Here is a 21,319-nt window from a genome sequence, read left to right on the forward strand (position 1 = left end):
AAACAGAATACTGGTGGGACTTTGATCTCACCACTGAATTTAGAAAGAGCAGCACAAAACATGTTTTGTTCCAAACAAAAGTTTGGGTTTTTTTGGGTTTGGTTGGGTTTTGTTTTTATTTGCTGTAAACTCTCCACAAATGTCATAAACAAAGAAAAACTACAAGGCATGATTTTATACCAGCTCATATATTTTCAGATAAAACAACTAAGTAAGCATCCAAGCTTTTCGAACAGATCCCATTTTTCATTCATATACTCCAAGAGGGAAGTACACATCAGCTTTTTCCTCCCCACATGAGCAGAACTAATGTGGATGTACCATGTATCCCATCTGTGCAGCAGCAGCAGGCATGATGTTTCATAACGTATGGAGTTTACCAGAGAAGCATTACACCATTTCCAAGAAGAAAAAACCACAAACCTGGTAATTCATACAACCTGCTCCTACCCACAGACTTCTGCAGAGGGTACTTCTAAGTGGGCTGCAGAGCACAACTGCTCTAGCAGTACCAGCTACCTTTCCAAGAACCAGCTTCCCCAGAAAGCATAAAGGGCTCACCTGTATGTTTTTGTGTACAAGAGATGCATGACCTGTGACAGACAAAGGCAAGGACTATCCGACTCCATGAGAACAGTTTCACCATTCCACCTCTGGCAGACACAAACAACTGCCCTGTAATCTTTTAATCCTTCTTTGTCTTCATTCCTATTCTTTCCTGCATTTTCCTTTGAGGATATTAAATCTCTCATTAATTTGAGATCCTTATTAAGTCCATTTGCTATCTAAATCAAGTGACATATCACTTGGTTAGCCTGACTCCAAAGAGATGTTCTGTTTGTAAACAAGGAACAAATGTCTCCTGGTGTAGGTTGGAAACCAGTGCCAGGTTCTGCAACACAACTTTCCTAAACCAGTTCAGAGTTGGGTTTTGGTTTGTTTTCTTTAAAGCATTTGTCATATAATCATGGGAATTCCAAGAATTCCCTTGAAGGTATGCAAAGAGTAGACAAATAGACAAAACAGTGACCAAATTTTAAACACTGCCAGTAAAGTTCTAAGAGCCCCCAGCATTTCAGTCTCCTGTCTGTACTGCTGCAGTGTCTTGTAGATGCTGCCAAAACACAGAAATGCAGCAGCTAGTCATGCAAGAGCAAAATGAAGTTAACTGGATCAGTCAGCCCGGCTAAAGCCACTCAGAACCATTTCTCAGCCATGACACTGCACAAATCACATGAGAGCTCAACAGTCTAAGAACATGTGAAAAATGCAGTTACTCAGAGAAAAAAACTTCACCCCACCCCTGTACTTCCAAAGTTGCCTGACAAAAGTGACATACAAGCCCTCCCCCCAATATTTTCTTCACAGCAAGCAGACAATCCTGGGAACAAAGCAGAAGCACCTCAATATCACAGGAATTTTCTCAAGTCCAAGCACAAGCCTTTTGAAACCTCTGTCAATGTGTCCCCTACCTTTTCATCAGGACATTGCTTCTACACTTTGCCTCTCTTGTTCTTAGCCAGGCTTTAACATACGCTTCTTGTTAAAGGTTCATTCCCTATAGAAACAGTAAAACCAAAAATTAAACAATGTAAAGACTTGTTGAAACTTACTGCACACCCCACTGCAGTAGATGCATTAAAGGAACTTGGTGAATTGTTGTGAGGCTCCCTAAAACAAAGTGACACGTGACAACCGTTGAAAAGGTGTATGAAAGCAGGTTTAAAACTTTAGAAACAAACTCTTGTGTTATGCTGTGTTGATATTTCAAGAGGGTACACAACACAATATATTTAAAGCTATTTTCTGATAATAACTTCCCTGCCTCTTAGAATGTGTTAGCCAGCCATGAAAGTGCTTCCTTAGCTCAATAACCTTGCAAAGTCCCTTTAGCACATTGTTCCTCTTTGCAAGATTCTGATAGTTGAGCAGATTCTTCCCAACACAATCAGCAATACACATGCACTCTTCCATTCAACCACCTTGCCCCCATCTTGCAGTTAGTCTCCTTGCCATGAACTGTCACAACTCACTTTTTTTCTTCAGATATGGTACATTTAGCTTGTAAATATCAGTATGACCACTTTTAAACACTGGTATGACCATAGAGAGTTTGAGCTGGTATTTTACACTGAGGTAGGGGCAAGCCAGGCAGCCTGTGCTATATTTAAGCATTTTTAAGCAACAGCTTTCCACCATGGGACTGAGGAGAACACCTCACTGGAGACATTCTCAGACTCCAGTCTCCCAAAATGACTCATTAGCATCAGCAAGGCTGTAGTCAAAAATAAACTTGTGTCTAAATGAGGCCAAGACTTGGAGAACACTGTTAGAAGATTACTCTGAGAAGACTTCAGAAGATAAAGTGTAGCATAAGCAAGGCTGGAAGAAAACTCAGGAGGGGTTTATGCAAACCATGAAAGATTTGCTTCCAATTCCTGAACTGGAAAATTTAGGAAAAAAACCCAATCTACTGGATTATCAGAATGACATTTCTGGGAGCAAAAAGTTTAAGGTCCTGTTCATAACTCTAAAGTACAAGACAACTTATTTCAGATCTTGCAGATGCAAATCAGCAACTTCAGCTCATTACTCCTAGTGCAAGGAGTGAAGAAGTGACAGCCCAGAGAGTGAAATCAGCCCCTGGAGCAAGTCTTTGTAATCCATACAGCACTACAGACTAGTACCAGTTCATGCCAGTTACTCTCCACTAACTGACTTGAAACATTTTCACGTCAGACTACAAAGTAATGACCCGATCTGCAATACAAAGTTTCCAGGAGTGCCAGAAATTACAATATTAGGGACCACCTGCAGGTCAGAAGAACAGCTGCAAAAAGTTTAAGAATTTTAAAGGCATAGCCTAAAATTACCACATAGCATTACAACAAAGAATTTCCCCACAGACACTTTAAAGAACAAACCCCCAAACAACAACAACAAACCCCCAAACAACAACAACAAACCCCCAAACAACAACAACAAACCCCCAGCCCAACCAAGAAAAACAAAGCAAAAAAAGCCCTAACTATCTGGAAAGGCAATGAAGAGAGTCAAAGGAAAGAAAAACAGACTTTCAAGCATCACAAGGAATGACTGAGAATCGCTGCCAGCGTACTTGCAGCATATATATAAAACTAGTTTGTTCTTTTCCATCTATTAAGTAAAAGACCTACTTATTCAAGAAACAGAGTGCAAAGGACCCACATTACCCCAATGCTAGTGATATAAAGATGCTGAGGGCACTGGAGCATCTCTGTGAGGAGGAAAGGCTGAGGAAACCTGGGGCTGTTGAGCCTGGAGAAGAACAGACTGAGAGGGGATCTTCTCAATGCTCAGCAAGAGCTAAAGGGCAGGGGGCAAGAGGATGGGGCCAGACTCTTTTCAGTGATGCCCAGCAACAGCGTTAAGGGACAACAGACAAACTAGAACCCCGGAGGTTCCATGTGAAAATGAGGGAAAACTACTTTGTTGTGAGGGTGCTGGAGTCTTAGAGCAGGCTGCCCATAGAGTTTGTGGAGCCTCCTTCTCCAGAGAGATTCCAAACCCACCTGGACATCTGGATCTGGGCAACCTGCTGTGGGTGACCCTGCTTTAGCAAGAGGACTGGACTAGATGATCCCTTCCAACCCCCCACCATGGTGGGATTCTAATACAACTGAGACTTCCCAGAGTATTTTTATTTTGTAGTAGGACATTGCCTACACTTCTGCTTTGCATTTTCTGCTGCTACAGTTAAACAAATGACAGCATCAGAGAAAGCGGCTACACAAACAGTGTTAAGAGTGATCAGTTGCACTACTTTTTAGCCCACAGATCTGCACTGAATAATGTTAGACAATACGGTACTAAGAAAAAGCCACTACCTTCCACTAAGCTCCCTTTGATCTTGCATCAGTAGTAATACTAATGCTAAGAAACATACTGGCATACAAAGAAAGCCAAAACAAAATGAGGAAACAACCAAAGTTGTTCTGTCTCTACATCATTGGGCAAGAACTGCTATCAAGTGCTTTGCTGGCCCATTCACAATCACCCGCACCAACTGATGGTTAGCATGCTCTCATCCAAACTGTAAAAGAGATAATCAACAGAGCTCAGAAAACTTGGCAACAACAGATCTCTAAGAGGTGCCTGGGAAACAGAAAAGTGCTGGATAAGAGCGCAAGGGCAGGCTACAAGACTATGAGGTTGGGAGCAGAAAATAGGAACACAGGCCAAGAACTGAGGGACAAGCAGATTTGTTCGAGCAATGTCTAGGAAAAGAGAAAAATTAGGCTTAAATTCAGAGGCTAATCTAGATTCAGTAGGACTGTTACAACTAGAGTATCAAAGCTTAAGAGGGGGGAGCAGAATAACTGGCAGGGAGAAGGCAGGAAGGAACAGACTTCACCCCAAGGGAAAGATCAGGCCTTTTCCACAGCTTCTATACTTTCCACCATCACTCACCAAGCCTTCCACTTGTTTGTTCCTCATTGCTGCTTTCAGGCTCAGTAAAACCAAAACATTCACTAAGGAGGCTCTAACAAGGCACAGGCTACGTAAGTGCTCACTACAATTGTGCCACAGCAAAATCCTGTAATAATTCAACCCTAACTGCAACAACTGAAGAAAAGTGATCTTAAAGTATCCCATAAGATTAATGACAGAGACAAATCTTAACTAGGCTCATTTGAAAACTTCTACTTTTATTCCTAGATTGCAGTATTTATGGGCAAAAAAAAAGCAAAACCAAAGGCTGGAAATAATTTCTGAAATACAACTGTGTTTGTAGTGAGGGATGCAGAAAATGATTTGTAGCACGTGAGGGGGAAGGCATTCAAGGTAAGCACTAAAAAAATGTAAATATTACTTCATCCAAAACACAGTTCAATAGGGCAGATAGTCCATGGGTTTCTGCACAGCTACTTATTACACAGCAACATTTTAAAATAGGAGAAGTCCCCCAAACAGAAAGTTCTGCTTTCCTTGGCACAGTGGATAAAGGCAAATGAAAACAGTATATCTTTCAATAGGGAGCATCAAATCCAAAATCTGTCACTGGAAATATGCAAGAGCATCAACAAAGAGTGACAGAAATGGCCTGCTTTCACCTAGTCATGTCTGGACACACATGCCAACCTCAGCTTGGTTTTGAAGCCATTCTCCACCTAAATTAACATTTTGAATTTATGGTGTAGTGGAGGGGAAGACAGCTGGGAATTGTTCCTAACATTTTTCCCCTACATTTTAAAATACACTTTAATAGTGACTTAGAACATTTGACAGTCCTCTTTTTCCTCTAGCCAGCAACAAAAGTAAGAAAACTGGACCCACCCACACTGCAAATCACAGACACTGAGTGGATGACATGCATAGACCATGACTACAGGGCTGAGACTACTGATTGTAGATGATCTACACCACACTGGAGAGGTTTAATGGAGAGATAACACCAAGTAATACCTCCCTCATCTAGCAAGCCTCTAGGGCCAGTCAGCAATATGTTCATCATCTACCTACAACTAGAACCACCCACTAACATGGATTGCTTTGAGTTTCCTAGCTGGGTTAGGTAACAAAGCAGGATAAAGCACCATTAGGGTACCCACCAGATAATCAGAGAAAATCAGCTGAAGTACACTGATACACCAAGGCAACTACTGCTTCAGGAGTCCACTCCACCTCAAAAACCCTTTTAACAGAACAGACCTATCTTAAAATCTCTTTGCCATCCTTTGGATCACAAATATTAAATACCCATACCAGACCTTAAAAGAAAGCTCAGAGAGTACTGGGTCAGGGAGAGTCACCTTAGGTGGTAAATATCATAAGAAAAGTACCCCAAGAAGGATTTGCCCCTGTCATGTTACATGAAGTCTCACTGTGCTGAGCAGTTCAGCACACAAGGTAACTATGAAGTTGGACAATTCATTGGAACACTGCTCCTGCACTGGGATCTGACAGGGCTATGCTGAGCCTGAAAGCCATTGCACTTGCAGGATTCAGAGAGTATTGCCTTTTTCACTGCCATTTTATAGTCAAAATATCAGAGACGCTGACACAGGGAAGCTACTAGAGCTGGACCAGATCCTAACCTTGGTTGTACAACTCAGAGTAATTCCTTAAGCCCACAAGTTTCTTCTGAAGCTCAAGAAAAAGCAAAAACTCAGAGAGTCTAGCCCACAATGGCCTTTTCTTTGCATAATGTAACATTTGCATACAAAAAAAACATTGGGAGTTTCCTTTTGGGACTTTTTCATTCACATGTATGTACACACAACATATACAACATACTTACTGCTTGCCCACTTTTATTTCAGAGAGGTAAAGTAAAATAATCGGCATAATTAGTAGTAAAGATTTTTTTTTCTGACCCAAATTATAAGCCAAACCTGAAAGTTAAAATGAAATAGTAAAGATATAATTGGCTAGCTCGCTTCTAACACTCCTCCTTCCTCTTCACATCCTATTTTTATACCATAGTTGTTCCTTCTTTCACACCCCAACCCCCCCTCCCTGTTACTGCTTACTTCAATTTCACTTCATTTCAGCCTCTACAGTAACTCTATCTCATACACAGAAGTACACTCTGAAAAGGTAAAAATACATAATTTCAAAGAGTAAAGTAAACACTTTCTGAAGTCTTTCACTTCCACTTCTCCTCCACAATTTCCTCCTAGCACTGTTTCTGAGTTCTTTGGGGAACTACCAGTGACTACTTCTGCATCACAGACTGCTACTAAAATGACTGTTATAGCTCAAACTTCTCAGCATCACTGCCTCACGTAGCCTCTGCCGTACATTTTAATGACTCCATAGTCTGTGGGGGCACTTTATAAGCATACATACATCAGCAGAGTACTTCCAGATCACTCATGACAAAGCTTCCAGACCAGGCATAGACTAAGGATAACATAGACAAGGCATAGACTGAAGGATTAAAAAAAAAAAATAGAGAAAAAAATAAAAGCTAAGGTTTACTACACAACACAGCAAAGAATCTCCTTCATTTTAGGTAATTACTTGCTCAGTACCACTCTGAGCAATACAAATAGCTGAACAGTGGTGATGCATTCACTCTGTCCATACGTATCTCCTATCTGTCAGCTATCCTCAATTAAAGCAAGGCATAAATCGCTTTAGCTTGCAGAGGATTTGCAAGGATTTGCTGCTTTTAGTATGGCATCAAATTTCTATCATGATTTGTGCTCCCAGTAGCAAACACTATAAATATACAGAATTGATCTATAAGGGGATAGATTCAGGGCCTTTGCTATGCTCCTGCCTAAGACCACCCAGCAAAGTGACAGCAGAAAGATGAAAGACAAGTAAAACTCAGCCCTCTAAACCATACCTGCACCCCTGCTTTTTTGTTCAAACTCAACCTAAACTTTTTCCAAAGGTGCTAAGGGTTTGGTTGGGAGGGTGAGGGGAGGACTAGGCTGGGGGTTTTGGGTGGATTTTTTTGAGTTGACATAAAACCCCTGACATTTCAATACATCAGAGATAAGCCTGATTTAAATACCAAACAGGAGAATCATACTGGGAGCACACTAATTCACATAAACTGCATCATGTTTTGCTAAGGCACCTACACAGAAATTATTTTGGTGATTTTTGTTGGTCCTTTCCCTCTCCTTTTGAGAAGTATCATTAAAGGTCTTTCCAGGAAACTTCAGAACAAATACCTTAAATCCACAGCTACTAGTCTGTCAAAACCTGAGCTACTGGAACCCTCTGTCAGACATAATGGTACTTGGAAATCACCAAAACCTCAAACATTATGTTTGGACAAGGTTACAAAGTTACATCAACTTTGGGTTGGTTTTTTTCAGTCCAACATAAATTATGCAACATGGAGCCTCCAAGTTTTTGGTCATGCTGACACCGTATTTAAAATCTGAGGTGCAAGCTGAGTAAAGGACAATCGATGGAAAGAAGACTTCCTACACATCCTGGTTTCAGGAGATAAATAAAGACCTTTCTCAATTTTAACTAAGTAGTTATTTCATGCTTCCCTCTTCACAACCTGCTGGTGTTTGACCACAAGTGCAACTTCTTCTACAGCCATTCCTAAAAAAAAATCATTTCAGCCTACTACAACTTGCAAAACTAACTCCAGTTGCTGGGAAGTATGATGGAAATCGCAAAGGGATGTTGAATACTGAAGTGATGCTGCACATTTCTTTACCCAGTTCTAAAACCCCACAATTAAAGCCCACTATCATTATTCTGCCTGGTCTAAATGCTGTCTTCCTCCTTGAAGAGTCACAAGACTCTTTTTCTCCAGCTATCACAAACTACAGCAGGAATCCACCTAGAGATTTGTAAGCACTTCAGCGCAAATTTCTGTAGATTAAAAAATGCCAGACTGGCTTCTGAACACTGGTGCCACAACTCCTTTGCCAGAGTGACACGGGAGTATTAGCTAAGAGATCTTCCATAGACAACCTCCTAATCTTTAGAGCACCATCCAGGCTCTACTCGCTCCCCTGCTACTCTCCCTTTCAAGCACTACTTCAAATAAAACCAGGTTATTTACATTGTTCCCAATACTTGACCTGAAACAGCTACACTCACCTGAGCCCTACACTGTGTGCCAGCTATGTCAATATTTATGTTTTTACTAACTAATAATTAACTCTGGCTACACAAATACTAAATTGCTAATATTGCCATTAATGAATACAGAAATTCCATCAAGCACCAAACCAGTGTTACAGCCAAGCATAATGCACAGAATGAGCTGTCTTCCAGAAATGCAGACCTGCAAACACACTACCACAAAGTACATACAAACTCACTTGTAGGAACATCCTTAATGCCAGAAAACAAACCAAAACCATTTCAAAGCAATCCTGTATTTCAGTAGATGGTCCTAGTGCCTTTTGGCTTGCTGCTTGCAGAAAAAAGAACTTCTCTTTTGAGCTACTTCCAAGTGAATTCACTGTTAAGAAGAAACTGCTCATAAACTTGAGGCAAGCTGCACCCTGATGTTTTCATTAGAAGTAAAACACATACATCACAAACTCTTAAGGCTGTAGATAAGCTTTTTTTGCCTTTTTTTGTTGTTGTTCTTTCAAGCTCCCTGCAATTTTCCCCTCTTCCCAAAAGCTAGCCACAAAAAACTCTAATACTCTATTTTTGATAAAGGAGCAATTACAATGCCAAGTCACGATAAGCCCTAGAAAACAGAGCTTCATCTACCAGAGACACAGCTCCAGCTTAGCGTTCACTTTAAATGAGCTTACAGACTCCTCAATACTCTAAAAGCAAGGCAAAGTTTCACCAATACTCTAAATATATGGGTTTTTTTTAAATTGCAGAGAAATGGGAGACTCTTCAAAGTAAGACTTACGTGTTAGACACAAAACCAGAAATAATCCATTTACTCCCCCTCCACCTTCCTTGGCTAGACTAACACAATTAGTTTCCCTAAACCACCACAGATACTTGCCAAGATTAAATACTTGTGTGTAATCATTCAGAAAGTGCAAGATTATGTACAGCAACGTAACAGTCTTCACGGAAATATCTAGTTGAGCAACAGTTCCACAGAAAATTGTGAAACGAAGTGAAAAAAAAATCTGTTCAGAACACCACACTTCGACTCAGTTAATTGAAACAAAAAAAAACCCACCCTACACTTCAGAACCAAGCGCCAAGTTAAGAGCTCGTTTCTAGCAAATAAACGTTCTGAGGCAGGACATCTTCAAATGCAGTCCGTTTGAAATTCCTCCAGCATAACAAACCATCGCTAGGAAGTTATTAAATGTTACCATCCCCTGGCCAGCAACTTATGCTACAGGCAGACATCATGACGGCACGACGATAAAAATGTCAGCGCTAATTTTTACCAGCGTGTCCTGAGCATCGCACTAATCCAGGTACACAGTAACCCAGGCTGTGGGAGCCCAGGGGAAAGTCGCAATCAAAATACGCACAAGGCTGAACATTACCTGGGCAATTCCAGCTGACGCAGCACGCACTACATGGAAAAACTGCACATTTATTCAGGAGGACACGCACACACCCCGGCCGGTTTCTCCCCCAGCCCGCCAGCATGCTCCTGCCCTGCCTTTGTAACATGGCAGGTCAGCAGGGAGAAGTCGGCCGAGGCTCGGGCAGGTCTCCGCCCTGAGCATCGCCTGCACCCGCGGCCCCACAGACCGGGGCGGGGGGCTGGCGGGAAGCGTCCACCCGATGGGGCGAAGCAGAAAGTTCTCCCTCTTCCCGCCGCGGCCCAGCGGAAAGTTACCGCCGCCCCTTCGCTCCGCTCAGCCTCTCGCCCGGCCTCCCGCCCGGGACTGACAGCCCAGCGCGCCGCGGGCTGCCGGACGCCCCTTCCCCGCCGGCTATCGCGATAGTGCCCGCCCCGCCGCGATATCTCCTCAGAAAAGCAACACACGCACATCTTGCAGCCCACCGCGGTGACAGCCCGGCGCGCTCCCTCGCCGCCCTACAGCCCTCACCTTAGGCGGGGGCCGCGCGTCCCGGGGCTGGGGCTACGGCCGCCGGCGCCTTCTGCTCCCGGCGCCGAGAAGCGGGAGGGTTAAAGGGGGGGTAGGGGAGGGGGGGAAAGCGCGCTCGGTCCCCGCGCCCTTATCTCATTCTAGCGGAGCCCGGACTCGCCTTCGCCGCCTCCCCGCCGTGTGGGCGTCTCAGGCGGGATCCCCCCTCCCCTCCGCGCCGCCTCCTCTCGCCGCCATCTTGGCTGTCACGGGGGGTGGGTGGGGGGAAGGCGGGAGCCGACTCGTGATCGCGGCGGGGAGGGCGCGGGAAGGCGCCCGCCGGGTCCTGTTGCTCCGCGGCGGGAGGTGGTTGTTCCCCGCCGTGCCTGAGGCGGGCCCGCTGCCACCGCCCTGCCGCGCCCCGCTGCCCAGCTGGCCTCGGAGAAGAACTCGCGACAGCGCGGGCGGCCTCGGCCCGGCGCCCCTCACCTCCCTCCTTCCCGCTCTAGGGAGCGGCGAGGCGCTGGCGGCTTTGAACGGTGAGGGGGGAGCGGGACGCCCTCAGTGAAATCCCCTCAAGCACAGACTAAAATACGAGGATGGGCTCCTCTGCCTTCTCTCACTCCGCCTTACAGCGTCTCCCGCCCGCCGGCAGCACCTGTAATTGAGACAGAAATTAATCTCCGGGCCAAATATGCCGGATTTTCGCTCACCTGCGGCGCCCGTCGGCAGGACCCGGAGGAGGTGCCGGCTGTCTGGAAAACAAGGGAAGAGAAAACGGGGGATTTTCTGCAGGCTTGATGTAACCCGCACCAGGTTGTTGCATCAAAGGCTAGAAAAGAACCCGAGACAAAAATAATCTTTTAAGAGCGTGCGGCTTAGCGCAGTGTGTCAAGATGTTGCTGAGCGCAACAAAACGAGGCCTCCCGCTTGGACCCGCAAGCAGAAGCGCTGCTTCCCTGCGCCCTGTGTCATGGGTTTCAGGACTTTGTAACAAAGTGCTATTTTTGAAGTGATGTTTAGGGATAGACTCCAACCATGCAATTTTGCCTTTGAATTCAAGCTTTCCTCAGCTCTGGATGTTTGGCTTGAGGCTCATTACAAAGGCAGAAAATTACGCAGAATCCCGGTGTGGTGGGGGTTCAAAGGGACCTCTGGAGATCAGCTAGTCCAACTCACCCGCTAAAGCAGGTTCTCCTCGGGCAGGTTGCCCGGGATTTAAATATCCAAACGAATCTCTGCAGAGAAGCAGACTCCACAACCTCTCTGGGCAGCCTGTTTCAGTACTCTGGTGCTGTCAAAAGTCATTTTTCTTTCTCTTGTTCGGGTGGAAACTTCTGGATTCTACTTTGTACCCGGTGCTCCTGGGCGCCACTGAAAAGAGCCCAGCCACATCCTCTTGACCTTGACAAGCATTGGTAAAATCCCATTCTCAGTCTTCTCTTTTCCAGGCCAAACAGCCACAGGTGTCTCAGCCTTTCCTCATCAGAGAGATGCTCCAGCCCTCTCAGCATCTTGGTGGCCCTCTGTTGAACTAATTTAATGTAGTATTCTGAATATGGACTGTAAATATATATATATTCAAATCTGCTGTATTGGTTTACCTCATCCCTCTGAGAAATCTGACTAAACAGAATATAAAATACAACTTTTATTGTAGGGAAGAGAGCGGCTGACACCAGCCAGTCTCTGCCCAGGCAGAAGCACCCATGTGCAAGCCTGCACATGCACACACAGCTTTGTGCTGCCAGGTTTGATATTTGCAAGCTGAGTCTCTCTCTCTCTTTTTTTTTTTCCCCTCTCAACAGAGAGCAAACTAAGGAATGTGTCAAACCCCTGTCCCAGGCAGGGACTACAAGAACAACATTGCCCATTCTTTGCATTTCTATGTAAAAATGCATTTCCAGCCACACCCATAAAGGCATTTTCTCTCCCAGCATTATACAGTGAGTTGAGAGAGCAAGAGCCCAGAACTCCAGTATTTATTGCAGCAAGCTGGTCTGCATCCTGTAGTGAGCCCTTAAATTATTTAGTGTGCTGCTAGAAATTTTTCTAAACCCTCTGACAATTTCTGGAATATTTTAATCCTGGAAATGCATTTTCTTCTTCAAATAAATAGCAATAATGAAGTTCATCTTCTGGCTTCTGTTAGTAATTTTGATATTCAAACTGCTGTGTGCTCTCTGCCTGTGCTCATTTTTCATGTAGGCATAATTTTTTCGGCTTCAGTGTTAACATCCAAGATTAATGGGTCTGTTCCTGCTTCTAAGAGTATTGTTTCAGCTGCATGTGTACTGAGGCAAAAATCACTGCACTGGCCCATGAACTTGCAGAGTTTAGGTTCATAACCATAAAAATATTCTTGGCTATTTCTAATGGAAACTTTAATTTCACAGAAACACAGTTCTTAAACATTCTGTGGCAGTTCTCATACTTTTCAGCTCATGTCACAGGTAGAACTTTATGCAGGTGTCTTTGATTTGCTGCTTATTTATAGCCCAACCTGTGTGTTTCCCTCTACCATCTCTGTCCTTCTAGGAGTTATCTGCATTTAATTACATATTGCATCATATCAACAAATTGCAGCCAGGGATGTAGATCTCCCCATGCAAAGCCTGATACAAACACCAGACAAAATAGTTTCTGCCTGATCCTGCCATCACAGCTAGCACAGTGCTTATCTCCATCCTGTCCTTCTTGTTCTTACATCTCCCCCTCCTTTCCACCCTCTTCCATCAAGCCTACTCTTCTTTCTCTCCATGACCTACCTGCTGCTCGTTCTCTTGCTCTCCTGGCTGTGGCACATTTTCTTCCCCACTAGCACATTTAATTACAATGTTCCATTTCATTATTAGCTCGTCACCACCTTTATCAAGTCACCTTTCCTAGCTTACATCTAGCCGCAGAGCTTTACTGCATAGCTTGTCATCAATTTTCCACATTGCTTGTCTAAAGCCACGTGTGCAAGGGTCTATGAAAAATAGTGACTACAGCACTGTATTTATGTCTGAATAAAGAGCAACATCAGTGAATGGTGGTACTGTAGAGGCAGAGACAGATTTACTGTGTGCCCAGCTCCTGCAGGCTCATTGCACAGAAATATGTCTGTGTGTCAGTCAAACAAAGCCCTTCCCTTCGTGGGGCCTTTAAGAATCTCCATGCAGTGGTCTCTGCATGCATATGGAGACTGACCCCAAGAGCATTAATTTAACAGAAGTCTCCCTTCTAATTCCAGTTAGTGTTGGATCAGATTTTCGTTGTGCATAGTAAGTTAATTAAACAAGTTAACAACTGTGTGTGCTGCAGGTGGGCAGGGATCAAGCATGCTTAATGTGGTATTCTGCTGCTTCTCAAGTGCAGGGTGGAGCACTGTCAGACAGATTTAGCCTCCTCAAGAGTGCAGACAGGGAGACATGCAGGGTTTCTATGGCCTGGCAAGCACAGAACCATTTTTTTTCCATGTTGCAACCCCAAATTTCTAGCTTGTGGCTCTGAAGCCATTTTCAAAGTACAGTTTAGCTTATTTTAAGTGCATTTTACACATGGGTAACCTCAAGCGAGGCAGAGGACAAGTGGCAGATGGTCAGTGACAGAGCCAGGAATGGAATGGAGAACTTCTCTGGCCCAGGACATGGTTTTCACAGACATTGTCCCAAGATTGTGAGATTTGACTACTCATAATTCATAAGGCTTCAGCAGTGCTCCAAAAAAAAAAAAAGGAAAAAAGAAAAAACAGCTATTACTATTCATAGTAGTTCCTGGCAGAGATTGGCTTCCACAGGCAAAACTATTTCAGTTTCTCAAGTATGCAATTTGGAGCTTGATCTGTTCACTTTCTTACCATTTTTATTCCTTTTGAACTCTCTTGGCTGTGCTGTGTGTGCTGTTCATTTATGTCTACAGGGGGGAAAGAATGAGGCTCCAAAAGAACTCAACAGCACATCTTTCAAAGAGACATGACACATCTGTAACCCAGGTAAAAATAACTCTAAAGATAATGATAATGGATAGTTATAAAGCATGTAACAGGCAAAACAACACTCTGCATTTTAGAGGATGAATTGCCGTACCCTGTCCAGTAACCCACTTTACAGTGCAGTAATGGATCTATATCCGGAGGGTTATGCAATCAAATGGAGCCTTTGGCAAACTGGAATCACACTGAAGATGATGCAAAAATCTTCTTGATGTTTTTTTTTATATAGACAGATTTGAAAATCTGGAAGTCATCCCTTTTGACATAAAGCCACCGTCCCTGCTTGGAATGATTGAATTCTAGGGCAGATTATGAAATAATGAAGTATTTAAATACTATGATGTAGCACTATGACAGTGCAGTCACCCTTCCTCTAACTGCTTTTAGTATTTCTGAAAAGCCTTTTTGCACTCCAGGGAAACTGCTGCTGATAAATTATAAAAGAGGTAATAGAATATCATGTATATGTGTGTATATATATATACACACACATATATATACACACACATATATATATACATATATACATATAAGAGGTTTCAGATTCATTTCTTGATAAAGAACTTACTGAAGCAGCTAAAAACCTGGGGAAATGAAGTGAACACAGGGCCTGATCCAAAGGCCACCAAACTCAGCAGAAGCTCTGGGGGTGGGGATCATTAGGTGTCAGAGTCACGTATGTCATGAATTGCAATGCACAAAATGAAACTAAAGAACACTGTTGTGCATGAGGAAGGATAGAAGCCAGCTGCAGTGTCTAGGCATTATGCTTGGATAAAACTGAGCAGATTCGTCTCCAGCAGGTAGACTTTCTCAGCAAGGTTCATTGCCAATGTTTGTGTGAGAGTTTGTGGTCCCAGAAGCACAGAAATGCTGAGGAACAAAAAGGGAAAGAAAAGATCTCCAAAGAGGAGGCCCAAATGTTTCCAAGTAATTTCCATATATAAAAATCTGATGCAAACTTATTATCATTTTGCTTTTCAGTGCTGATATGCTTCCTCAGGATTTCAGAGTGTGTATCTGAGAGTTTAAACTCTGCATCATAAAGTTTCCCCCAGCAAATGCTAAAACTATTCACAAGGTATTGCAGCAGCTATCAAACAGCGAAAGCTAAGAGACCTGGAGGATGGCCATTAGGATTAATTGGTGAGGAAACATTAACATTGTCCTTTGCTGTGTTGCTGTGGGTGGGAGTATCAAGCAAATGATGCCATACCTCTTCTCCTGTTGTCAGCAGGCATATAAGTAAGTGCAGCTGGAGCATATTTCTGGAATGGCTCTTCCTGTAGACACTGAAAGCTCCGAAACAAATATTTGCAGCAGATCTTTTGAGAACCGGACAGCACAATGGTTGCTTGAGGATGGTCCAAGTCCTAATGCATGTACCAAACCCAACCTGTTGTCTGTTCCAGCACTAATTTGTTCTAAGCATTGCTCTCATCAGGAAAGCAAGATAACAAAAGCTTCTCTTTGTGGAGTAGTATCAGGAAGGAAATTATGCATGCAGATTTGCTGGCAAAAATAACAGTCTTGGGCTGCAAATGTACACACTGATGATGCTGTTTTGTTGCTATTTTCAGCAGCCCCTGCACCTTTGGGAGTGAGAGTAAGGACTCAGCTGCTGTATCTGGTTTGGGCTCCCGCTCTTTGTCCCATCTGGAGGTGACTCCTGCATGTAGCAGTCGTCTCTGAATCAGCCCAATTCATCATCCAGAGTCACACCATGTGACAGTGTGCTGCGGTGGGTATCTTCTCTCACATCATATATAAAACAGTTTCCTTCACTAGAGATCTTGGTTCCTTATTATGTGCCCTTTTATTTACCTTCAACTCATGCCTAGGCCAAGTAATTGCATTCCACATATCTGAAAGTTCCCCACAGTTTCTGTCTCCAGCACTTATTCCAGGCTCTAAACTCTGCTGTAGTCCTGCTGTTTGATGCTTCTGCATTTTGTTCTAGAGATCACTTATGTCATGATGGATTAAATGAAGTAGATCTATCAGTTAACCACTTCTCAGGAGTACTATTAGGCTTAATTAATGTTTGTAGAACACTATTGAGCTGCTCAAGAGAAGCAGCTATAGAAGTGCACAGGATTATAATTAATTTTAAACTATCTCATTTTGGAGTAAATGGCTAACAACACTTAAACTGAGGTTCTCCAAGTAAAGCTAATTTAGATGATTCTTAGATTAAAAACATTCTGAAATCTGAATTTCCATTTACTGCTATCACTGTGTGATGCATTTTGATTTTTGTTGCCCTTTGATAGATCCAGGCACATATCACAGCTTGCTTTAGCTCAGGGAACAATGTTCAACCTATCTAAGTCAGGTTAAACTAAACCAAACCACTAAAATAACTAAATTAATAAACTCAAAGGCAATCCACATTACCATTTGCCTTTAACAAAGAAAGTTTTTGAACCAGAATAATTAATATTACAGAATAATTACCATATTTATTTATCAGGCATCTCATTTGCATAAACAGTCATTATCTGGAAATAAACCCAGATAATTAAAATTCAGAAAACTGACTAACCAGACTGAGATCAGTCAAGATGTACCAAAGGGATCTTCTTAGACTCCCTGCTTGAAACTGTTCTGAGCGAAAAATCCCTGCTCCTGAACAAGCTTAAACAGGACACTGCTTTAGAAATATAAGCAGTGCCTCATCCACATGACATCACCCAACAGAACAGTTATTTTTGTACAGTGAGAAAACATTGGGTCACTCTTCTCACTAACTGTCATGGAGGGTTTCCAAGAAAATGCATCTGACACATCTGCACTGCAAATCTGACCCAGATTATAGCTGATGTTCTCGTAACACAGCTTCTCTGCTTTCCTGAAGCTCTGCAGCATGTTGAAATACTTCTTTCTTCCAAAACACTTTCAATACACATAGTACTTTCAGAATTCTGCATCCAGTCAGATAGCACATTATGCAGATAAGAAAATATGAAAGAAATGACACTTCCATGTTTGCATTTGCAAGCTAGATTCTTCGTTCCTCAACTATTAGACAGCGAGTCATGTGTATTTAACAACATGTCCGGGTGGACTAGAAGACTTGATGGGGTGCTTGGTGCCATGGGTTAGCTGTTTGGGTGGGTTGGATTGGTTGATGGATTGAACACGATGATCTTGAAGGTCTCTTCCAACCTGGTTTGGTTTATTCTAATAAAGGTTTATTCTAATAATTCATCTCAGGCCCTGCAGGCAGGGCTTTTGCCATTCTAGATCCAGAGTGTTCATTGTTAGAATGTTTTCTAGGTAGAAATAAACCCACCAATTCTTAAAAAGCAAAAGCTACAGAATATACTCAAAAAGCCCACAGCTGCCCTGTGATGTCAGCCCCATGGCTCTCCTTTTTCAGTGTAAGATACTTTGAAATGTTAAGTGTACGTGCCCCTGAGTAACGCACTGCACCACAGTCTGCCCTGTTTGGATGATTTCCTCACTAGTTTCTGGAGAGTGGAGGTTGGCTCAAGCACTGATTTCATCTCAGCATAGATATTTTTAGTATCTGTTATTTTATCTTGGGTACTTTGTAAATCTGTATCACTGGCCAACTCCTCTCCTAATTATCTGAAATTCTTTTCTTCTCTAACTGCTTTGGAATGTTCCCTTCTATTATTACAAATGCTGGCTGCCTTATATTGAGTCCTAATTATACTCATCTATTGATTCAGTTAGGTAGGAGCAAACTTGTTTAAAATGTGGGTAACTGCGGAGAAACAGAGGCAAAACAAAATAACAAGGGTAAATTTCACTGGTGAGTCACCAGCAATATAGGTCACAAGAAGCTTCTGCCCTTTTCTGAGCTCTCTAAGGATTTGGTCCAGCTTACCTGAAGGAGTCCCTAACCTCAAGAGACCGCTTGTGCAGTCAGAACTCAAACTTATGTTTGTATTCCCTTGCCACAGTAGCACTGCCACTTCAGGGAAGTTTAGAGGAAGTAAACACTTTATTAGCAACTGGTCTACAACCTCAAGCTAACAAAGGAGATGAGAGTGAGAACCAAGTTGTGAGTTTGTGTGTGAGCAACTTGTGAGTAAAATACAAAACCTATTTGTTTAACCCAAGCTGACCCAAATAATATCATGGATCCATTAAATCTCAGTCACTTAAATCTCAAAATCAATGTGCTAAAAGCAGAAGAGGGAGAGCAACATGTTTGATCTGATTCATACCTGTGGGACACCCTTGGCAGCAACAGCAAAGAGCTCAATATAATGAGGTAGGCAGGGAGAACTGTGGACTAATTAAACTGGAGAAAAGCATGGCCAGTTGTTGGTGCAATGGAAGTAATTTGCACAACCACGTTCAAATTTGACTGAAAATGGCAGTAGAAAACTATCTTAATATACAGCATTAAAAAAACAACAATACTCATAGTCTGACTCTTACTACACAAAAGAATACTTCCAGTATAAATAGTGAGATTGGAGGAAATGTCCTTGGCAAGTCAATTTGTTCCATGCTGCTGATGGTTCCTGTTAGTGACAAGGATTTTTATTTCAAGAAGGAAACAATGGAAAACAGATGTAAAAGCATTTACCAGAAGGCCAGGCAAAGGCAGCTTTTCCAAAATGTCAAGTGTGCAGAGTAGAGTCAATTTACAAGAGAATTAATTATTGAAACTGAATTAATTTGGCTACAAGGAAGCCCTGTTAAACCATCTCATCTATGCTGCTTCCTACTGTGCTACCCCTTAGAGTCTAAATCTAAATTCTGACCTCTAGTTTCAAATACTTCAACAGAAAAATTGCTTACCCAGTCAGAGTATCAATGTGTTGCTTTCTAATATATTTACTGCATCCATTTCAGGAACTTGCCCAATGAATTGTGCTCACCTCCTCCACATTCTCAAGTCATATGATTTTAATCCCTGGGTCCTCTTTCCTCCCCTCCTTTTCTTCTTCCAGCTTTGTACTTCTCATGGTGTTTCCCTCAATGCTTCAGGTAATTTCCATCACTGCATTCATTAGATCCATCTTTTGCCTGCAAATCTGCCCTTTGCATAAAGTCTTTCACATCTTCATTTTCAACAACTTTTCTCTTTTTTCTTCATGCATTTCCTTGTTGTTGTTTGCCTTTGGGGAAAGGAAGGTGACTGGATTTTAGGTCTTCAGCTTTCATGTAGAGGCTGATGTTCTCAAAAGAATATTCATACCTACTTCCTCTGGAGCAAATCATCCCAAAGTGCTTCATTTCTTTCAAGGAAAATGCCCTATTATAGTTTGTATAAGGAGGTTTGCAGTTACACATCTATACAGATAGTGGTTTCATAGGAGTAAGGTGATTCTCCCCCTGTACTCCACTCTTGTGAGATCCCACCTGGAGTGCTGTGTTCAGCTTTGTGGCCCTCAACATATGAAAGACATGGACCTGTTGGTGTGTATCCAAACCTGATCTGAGGGCTGGTGCACCTCTGCTATGAGGATGGGCTGAGAGATTTGGGATTGTTCAGATTTGAGAAGAGAAGGCTGCTGGGAGAATTTATTGCAGCCCACCGGTAGCTAAAGTGGGCACACAGAAAAGATGGAGAGGGACATTTTGCAAGGGCATGTAGTGATAGGTCAAAGGCTGATTGTTTTAAATTGAAAGAAGGTAGGTTTAGATTAGATGTAAAGAGGAAAATCTTTACTGTGAGGGTGGTGAGATATTGAAACAGCTTGCCCAGGGAAGTTGTGGAGGCTCCAAGCCTGAACGTGTCCAGGTTGGATGGGGCTTTAAACAACCTGGTCTAGTGGCATATGTGCCTGCCTATGGCAGGGGGATTTGCACTAGATGACCTTTAAGGTCACTTCCAACTCAAACCATTCTATGACTCTGTGTGAGCCTTGATGTTGCAATACAAAAGATTATCACCCTTAGAAGAACTACTCAAGGAGCCGCTGTGTCCACTGCTTGCATTTTCAAGGTCAACACAGGACTGCAGTGCTATCAACATTTTAGAGGTGGCAGTAATGGTTACCCAGTGCTCTTTCTCCTTTATAGCATTATGTGAAATGTTCCAGTATGGGCAGAGAAGCCATTCCAAAACCATCCTTTTTTGTTACTGTTGAAAACTTAAAGCATAAACATCTGTGCTAGGATTTATGTGAAATAGATTCCTTTATTTCTTCTGTTTCATGGAGGAAAAAGGACTCCTATCTATTAAGTAATAAACTTAATTGCCCTGGGTCTTGCCAGTGTCAGTTTAAATGCATCAGTGTGAAAATCAACCTCATTAAACTAGCTCAAAGCTCAAAAATAGTTTGAATACTGCTTTAATGCTTGCATATTGTCATTCATATTAAAGTTATAATTTACAGGAACTCCTAATTAATATAAACAGAAATTAAAACAGATGAGGTGCAGCAAAAAAAAGTGTTGAGTGTAACAGCTTTTTAAATTGAGAGTTAAGAACCCTTGTCTGTAACATACTCAAAGCCTCAGAGGAGTGGATTTGGTTGGGATATACCACTCTACTTAATGGTGTACTAGAAACAACATATAAAATAGGAACAACCTGAGGTCCAACTGACTTCTTCACTATGCTCCCATCCTCACAAATGGATGTGAACTGAAATCATCAAAGAATTTCACCACAGAGCTAACCTAAAGTCTGCAGCTGACATCAAGCATGGCATGTAACTGATGTTCAGCTGCTGTCAAATAAATACATTTCATGAACTCCTCTCTGACAACAGTCCTAGTATGAATCATAGTATCATTAAAGTTGGAAAAGGCCTCTAAGATCATCAAGTCCAGCTGTCAACCTAACACTGAACCATGGCCCAAAGCCCCATGTCTAGACACTTTTTGAACACTTGCAGGGATAGTGACTCCACCACCTCCCTGGGCAGCCTGTTCCAATGCCTGACTGCTCCTTCAGGAAAGAAATTTTTCCTTATAT

The 21,319-nt window shown here is 42.6% G+C and overlaps 1 protein-coding gene and 1 long non-coding RNA gene across 8 annotated transcripts in view; one reads left to right on the plus strand and one right to left on the minus strand.

Annotated features, from left to right (window-relative positions):
• DENND4A (DENN domain containing 4A) overlaps positions 1–10,702 on the minus strand; it is a 58,403-nt gene extending 47,701 nt beyond the window's left edge. Inside the window, exons 1-2 of one of the 7 annotated variants that reach the window (XM_068143510.1) lie at positions 10,615–10,702; positions 1,473–1,558 (exon numbers count right to left, since the gene is read on the minus strand). The gene's annotated coding sequence lies outside the window, so the exon portion shown is untranslated. The other 6 variants (XM_068143509.1, XM_068143516.1, XM_068143512.1 and 3 more) reach the window with 6 other exon arrangements.
• A 79-nt stretch (positions 10,703–10,781) lies between these two features.
• LOC137443666 (uncharacterized) lies at positions 10,782–15,549 on the plus strand. Its single transcript, XR_010987967.1, has 3 exons — positions 10,782–11,851; positions 14,337–14,409; positions 15,394–15,549. It is a non-coding gene; the product is annotated as an uncharacterized lncRNA (long non-coding RNA).
• The last annotated feature ends 5,770 nt before the right edge of the window (positions 15,550–21,319 follow it).

Source organism: Melanerpes formicivorus, unplaced genomic scaffold (assembly GCF_026170545.1).
Source record: "Melanerpes formicivorus ecotype bairdi unplaced genomic scaffold, bMelFor1.0.p_v2 SCAF_10, whole genome shotgun sequence".
Lineage (NCBI taxonomy): Eukaryota > Metazoa > Chordata > Aves > Piciformes > Picidae > Melanerpes > Melanerpes formicivorus.